A 7,121-nucleotide genomic window follows, 5' to 3' on the forward strand; every position below is an offset into this window, starting at 1 on the left:
GCTTGATTTAAACCAACCCCCCACCAAACTTAGCTCTATCCCTTTCTTGTAGTTATCGTAAGTAAAGGACAGCTGTATTTTTAAAACTGTTATGCATTTAAGTCGTAAGATCAAATGTCCTTTAAAAATTCAAGTTCCATTGTTTAATACAAATATACTTCACACTAAAATAAAAGGAGATATTTATAAAAGACTTTTAACTAGGTACATGGCAAATGGCGACATTAACTAACTTGTTGTTGTTGTTGTGTTTAATTTGTTTTAACTATTGTGTCTGGAAATCTCGAAAGAGGTTAAAATTATTTTTCGCTCTGAATTAGCACCAGTTAAGTCGATCATTCCCATTTCCAGGATATCTCTGTGAGCTAAGCAGCGTGGCAGACGTTTGACGACGGTACAACGCGGTGGTAAGTGAAGTGAAATGCGGGACTGATTATGATGGCTATGATAAATTAATGTTGTTACGATGTTGTGTGTTGTTTTAATACTATTACGCCAATACCGTTACCAAGTTAATAAGTGGCTTTGTATTATATTTTTACTGTATATTTGTGAAAGCATTCGATACTGTCAAATCAGATTTGGTAAGCGGACCCTGTGGAAAACGGGATGACGAGGGAGATAGATATCTATATAAAAAAATCAGGCTAGTATTTTTCTGTAAGATGTAAAAGTAAGTAAGTATTATGTGACCACATGCAATTTGGCCGAACGGTGATTTATTTAAATTTCGAGCGTAGGTAGGTTGACAAAAAAAAAACTAAAGAGCAACGTAACGGTACTGGCGTAATTACTACAATTTTCAAAAACAGAATGTCCTTAAGTAATAAAAAAAATTCTGACATAATTACAATGAATAATATAATTACATTATTAAAAAAATATATATGAAGTTTTACACACTTATTCGGCTCGGCATTCCGCTATTTTAATTCGGCCCGGGTTTTCCCTAAGTTAATTCAGCCCGGCTGCGGCTTTTCCCTATGTTAATTCGGCCCGGGGTTTCGCCGTGTTACTACGGTCTTGCCGAGAATCCGTGGGGAATCAGTGTGTAGTGCTCTTAAATTATTGTGAGTGTTGTTATATTTTGTTATTAAGGATGTTCTGAAACAATTTTGTATATTATAATTAATAAAAAAACACCAAAAAATTAAACAATTTTGTACTCATTTTTCGTCGTTTTGTTGACCCACGAAAAATGAGTCAAAATTTGTAATGTTAAAATAATACTTATAAGTGTACAGTGGACGCCGAAGAGTTTTTTTTAATTAATTTAAATTGTTTTTTTTTAATATGTGTTTATGACGTAATATATTTAAAGAGATCGGTATTTTAATTTCAAAAAAGGAATTTTCGAATTAGTATATTATTTATTTATTTTAAATTCTGCATAATAAAAAAGCATAATATTATACAGAAGATCTCAAAATTACAATTTACTAAGACTTTTTATAGAACAGCAACAAAATTGTAGGTATTTTCAATTACGCAGATAATTACAATTAAATAGTGCCAATTTTTAAAAGACTAGGTAGTTTGCAGTTGTTTGAAGACTCGTTAATATATATATATTGGACAGATTGAATATTAAATTACAATTATAATATAAAATAATGTTTTGTAAAATAAATATTTGCTACAATAAGATATCCAAAATAGTGAATTGACAAATTTTGAAAAGAAAGTATGATTAATATTGATACCTGATATTAGGGTTGTCCGGTTTATTGTACAGGGGGTTAGGGACACCGTACCGAATACTGAAGGGGATGATTCAGTTCATGATTCTGAGTTAATACCAATTTTGATTGTAAAAGTATGAAATTGAAAATAATTTTAAAAGACACAATAAAATATATTGATATCAAATCAGTATAAAGGTCTGAATCATCCCCCAAAGTTTTCGTATTATTCACCCTGTATTACTTACGTGTTACTCACTCCTATAAGGGTAGGCAGAGTCAACAAAAGCCATCTCATAAGATAATCTACATCCTAAAATTTTGCTCTAAAAACTTTAAATTAACTTTTCAAGGATTTGAACCCACCGCTCTCGAAGAAGAATATTTTTCTCATTTAATTTCTTTTCAAAATTGGTCAAATAATATTGGTAATTGTGAAATAAAAGTAACGTTATAATAACAGGGTGACCCAAACTGTTGTCTAGCGACTGCGATTGACCAAAAATGTTCACAGTATTAATTCGATAATAAAACTTAAATTATATTTAATGTTCTCGTTACTGACGTAAGTTGAACGTAATTTTGCAGTAATTGGGTAGTTTCCTAGGTCAAAGATAAATTATGAAATTCTAATTAAGTACTAAATAAAGACAGATCTAAAGGTGACAAAAAACGTTTTCTTTTTAACTTATTTGTGAATTTTAATAAAGAAAAATGTAACAATAAGTTCGACGTTTTGTCACGTTCTTCTATGACGTCACAGGTTGCTTTTTCATATAAATTTCTTAGTAATTTCTCAGCATTTATGCAGCATATTTTTTTTTGAAAACGTCAGTAACTAAAACAGTCACAAATTATAAGTAATAATATATAAAAATAAATTATTGACAGAAATGTATATAGGTTTTTTTATATTTAAAATGTAGTGTTGCTATAACTTGGTAGATGTTGTTTTGTACGTAGATTTTAGTAGTATTTATTAATGTTATAATATGAATTATAATCGACAAGTTTAGAGAAAAATAGATCCCAAAGCAAAGAGTTTGAATGTTGAGTATTGGTGATGTTATATTGGTAAATGAAAATGTTAACACTTAAAAAGGTCACTAGTACTGTTCTCCGGCTTGCTTCTCAAACGGGGAGCGTCGGTTCGAAACCCGATACCGGACTTGCACAAAAGAGTTGTTAATTTATCTAAGTGCAGTTTTCACTAACACAGTTGGTTCAACCATTATACACGGCGATACAGCTCACCACCTATGACGTGGGTCTAACAGCTCGGTGAGGTGTGGGTACTTAGTTCATCTTTCGATGGATGTACCTTTGACTACCCTGATTGGTTAGTTTGGTGGGTCATTAGTTGTGAGCTTATTACTTGAAAATGGCCGGCTTTTTTCTCAAGAGATAGATATAAAGCCAAAGGGAAATAACCCTTCATTTTTCTTCACCACAGTTGGGTTTTTTAAGGAGTGTTTATCGACTTCAATTCTAATTTTTATCGTTAAAATAACATGTAAATTATGAAGTTGAAGGGCATTATACATCAGTTCGATTCGAGCACAATCAAATGTCGATTAATCGGCGAAATGAGGAGCTCGGTGGCGCAGCGGTTAACGCGCTCGGTCTGCGATTGTTGAAGTTAAGCGACTTTCGCAAAGGCCGGTCATAGGATGGGTGACCACAGAAAAAAAAAGTTTTCATTTCGAGCTCCTCCGTGCTTCGGAAGGCACGTTAAGTCGTTGGTCCCGGCTGCATTAGCAGTCGTTAATAACTACCAATCCGCACTGGGCCCGCGTGGTGGTTTAAGGCCCGATCTCCCTATCCATCCATAGGGAAGGCCGGTGCCCTAGCAGTGGGGACGTTAATGGGCTGGTGATGATGATGAGTCGATGAAATGACGATTAGTTGTTAACAGCCTTACGCTTCTCTGCAGTGGCGTCCCTAGCAAAATATTCAGGTGGTGCGAAAATTCGAAAAACATTTTTCGATTAGTTCACGGCCGAAATATACCTAATTAAATCTTTTGAAAATTACGTTTACGGACCCCCATTAAATGTATGAGATTTGTGTGGCCGCTAAGAGGTCTAATTCACAGGGCAGGTGTGCCCAATCCAGTTACTCCCCTGTAGATCCGGGGCTGTCTGCCAGGGTGGTCCCGTCTTGGTTGATTGAAGTAGTCGTTACATGAGCCATGTCAGCGGCCTTTGGCGGCTCAATAGTAACCCTGACACCAGGGTTGATGAGGTTGGTGCTCCACCTCACAACCCACACGATAGAAGATTTTTTCAACTTATATGAAGCCGTACCGACTCGATCTTCTGTGTAATGCCCTTTAACATTCCTTCGATAAAAGATAAAAGTTGATAAAAAAAAAGATAAAAGAGATAAAAGTTAAGGGTGGTATTAATAAACGAATCTCAGCTGCGACTGCCCTCAAGATCATGCTCAAGTCTCTGTTTTTATATGAGAACTGTCACATTGACATGGTCTTGAGGGTAGTCTCGAAGCTGAGATTGATGATGAGATGATGATGATGAGATTGATGATGATGAGGTGATTAATACCACCCTTTAGACTTAAATCAATATGACATCGTTAAACTAATTCTATAAGACAGTTTAGTATGTTTTTGTACTTATTATTTATGTTTTTTTTTTGTTAACAATAAGACATTTTGTGTATAATAGTCGTAATTCATGCTCAAATAGCGATTTAATGTGATAGAACTTGTAGTTAGGACTTGAAAATTTTGCGCATTCCTGTAGAATATTCAATTGATAAATAGGTTTTTTATAAAACTTCTAACAGGCATCTTTACCTGGTTTGGTTTTCTATATATTGAAATAACGCCCGTAGCCTAATTGGGGTGGTCAGAGCCACAAGCCATCAATGTGACCACGTGTAACGGTGCGTACAGATTGGTGAAAAGTAACATGAAATGACACGTTTCGCCTTTCAATGCATGTTTGTTGCAACGTGAACGCATCTTTAGGCTTTATTACATTACGCGATTCATCGAACCCTAAAATCATCCATGTCACCAACATCCTGTATAAATCTAACACGGCGATACGGCTCACCACCTATCGCGTTGGTCTAAAAGCTCGGTGAGGCGTGGGCACTCGTTCCTCTTGCGATGTACGATAAGGTGCCAAAGTCCAATCAGTTTCTTGCAAAGTAATAAATAAGACCACCTGGTTACATGTCATTTCTGTAATAGACCAAAACACCTACAAAAATATAAATTTTATAATTATGACAACTAATAGTTCATAATTTCCCCACTGTTTGCAAATAATTCGCTGGGTTCAGTGACTGCATTTTAGGTCTTTGATTGTACCTCTGACTACTCCAATTGCGCATATGGTCGTGAGCTTTCGTTATAAAACTATCCCCTAATGCTCTTTCATACGTTCAAGTGCAAAAGTGACTACACCATTGCATTTCTATAATCTAGTTAGGTAAGTGGTTGATATTTTTATACCGTGGACAAGTTGCACTCCATCTTGTCAAAATGGCTTGTCACTAGCGTAAATGACATTTGGGTAATGTAATAATTATTTTATTTGTCGCATATAAAATGGTATAAATTGTATATTGTTCAAAATTGACAGACTTGTTGTGAAAGTAAAATGGCAGTGGAGTTTACAATGGTGTTGATTCCGGTACGGTCACGAGCATTAATATGTATACACTTTGGTACCATGTCACATTAACTTTTTTGACAAATTGAACTGTAAGTCTCACTAAATGTCAAATATGTTAGTGCGACAGAGTCCTAAAGTGGGTACATTATATTGCTCATGGCTGTACACACCGTCTGATTTTATTTTAAGTTGTACCTGTCATTTTCTTATCAGTCGAAAGGGAATGGGATGGGTGAATGTCAATTTTAAAATGAATATGTGTCACTTAAAATAAAATTCAGAGTTGGAAAAATTTAAATCGAAAATAAAATCTGATATTCAAATGGGACTTGATCCTGCAGCTCTTGTCCAGCCGAGACAAGCGTGTTAAGCATTACACCACCGGGGCCTCCTGTCTATGCGATTTTTTTCGATCTATATATCGTTAGGGTTCATAAATGTTATCCTAGGTCTACCCTTTCCTCTCTTCCCTTCAATTTTTCCTTCTATAATGTTTGTTATAAATGAATCGTGTCGTATCAGGTGGCCAATCATATTTCCTCTCCGGTTCTCTATAGTCTTCAATATGGTTCTCTTTTCTTCAACTCTTTCCAGCACAAATAAAAGAGAAGGTGCAGGTCGTGTCGTATCGGGAGGTTTTGGCGGGAAGAAGAGAGGAATGGTGATTACTCCACCGACAAGAGCGCAGCTCTTAAATAAAGAGAGATATCGTTAGGGTATAATGGTTAACACACTTGTCCCGGCTTGACAAGAGCTGCGGGTTCAAGTCCCGTCCGAGTCAGATTTTTTTTAGATTAAAATTTTCTCTTTGTGAGTTTCTTATAAAAACAAAAATCTAATTAAGAGGTGTCTGCGGAATCAGGGCCATACACAGCCTATATATCTCTCACTGCTGGGCATAGGCGTCCCCTCACTCAGTTGACTGAGGGGAGCTGTTGGATGGAGCTTACTCCACCACGTTGCTATATGTATGTCTCTTTCGCACCAACGATGAAAACTTAATGCGGAAGAGAGACGTGAGATATGAGAGACTACATAATACTCTGACACTGTTATTGTGCAAATTGACTTAAGTATTAATCACTTTAATATTGCTAAAAATATGTCAGTTTTAGGCCTGCGGGATTAAAAAGGCCACATCGAAGCAATTCATCTAAAAAGCAATATTGCGATTTCACATTTGCGTATACAAAAGTAAGTGCGCAACGCAAAGAAATGTCAAATAGGAATATTGCTTTTCAAGGTGAATTGCTTCAATGCAGCATGTTATATCAGTATTTCCAAATTGTACAATAAAAGTAAATTATATAATAAACTTTTTTTAGCAATGTTATATGTGGTATTGACATTAAATTGCCAAATTGTGTAACCAAAAAAGTATTTTTGTAAATTGTTTGTGAATACTATAATAATAATATATTGAAGGGACAAGTTAATTGAACTTAATTTGCAGTTGAATGGTAGAGTTAACGCATTCTCCGTCCCTGTTCAAGTATATTGGTCCTGTTGTAAGCATTGTAATGGAATTAAATGAAATTATTAATGGACATGTTGTTTTCATCATCATCATCACACCGCATCATCCCACTATTGGATATAGTCACACCCCGGACACTTCATACAAACAACCTCGCTTTACACAGACACTACACATTGACGTTATCGTACACGCGCATCTGTGTGTGTGACGTCTGACGCCATACGGTTAACGGCAGAAATGTATCTAATACATGTTTACGAAAATAATAAACTCCGTGGTCCAGCGTTGGGCTCACGATCCGGAGGTCCCGGG

At 35.6% G+C, this 7,121-nt stretch overlaps 1 protein-coding gene across 3 annotated transcripts in view; it reads left to right on the forward strand.

Annotated features, from left to right (window-relative positions):
• LOC126376596 (zinc transporter 2-like) overlaps positions 1 to 6,876 on the forward strand; it is a 31,689-nt gene extending 24,813 nt beyond the window's left edge. For all 3 annotated transcript variants that reach the window (XM_050024086.1, XM_050024088.1, XM_050024087.1), the window contains one exon: positions 352 to 6,876. The gene's annotated coding sequence lies outside the window, so the exon portion shown is untranslated. The remainder of the gene's footprint in view (positions 1 to 351) is intronic.
• The last annotated feature ends 245 nt before the right edge of the window (positions 6,877 to 7,121 follow it).

The sequence above is a fragment of the Pectinophora gossypiella genome, chromosome 21 (genome assembly GCF_024362695.1).
Source record: "Pectinophora gossypiella chromosome 21, ilPecGoss1.1, whole genome shotgun sequence".
NCBI classification, from domain to species: Eukaryota; Metazoa; Arthropoda; class Insecta; order Lepidoptera; family Gelechiidae; genus Pectinophora; species Pectinophora gossypiella.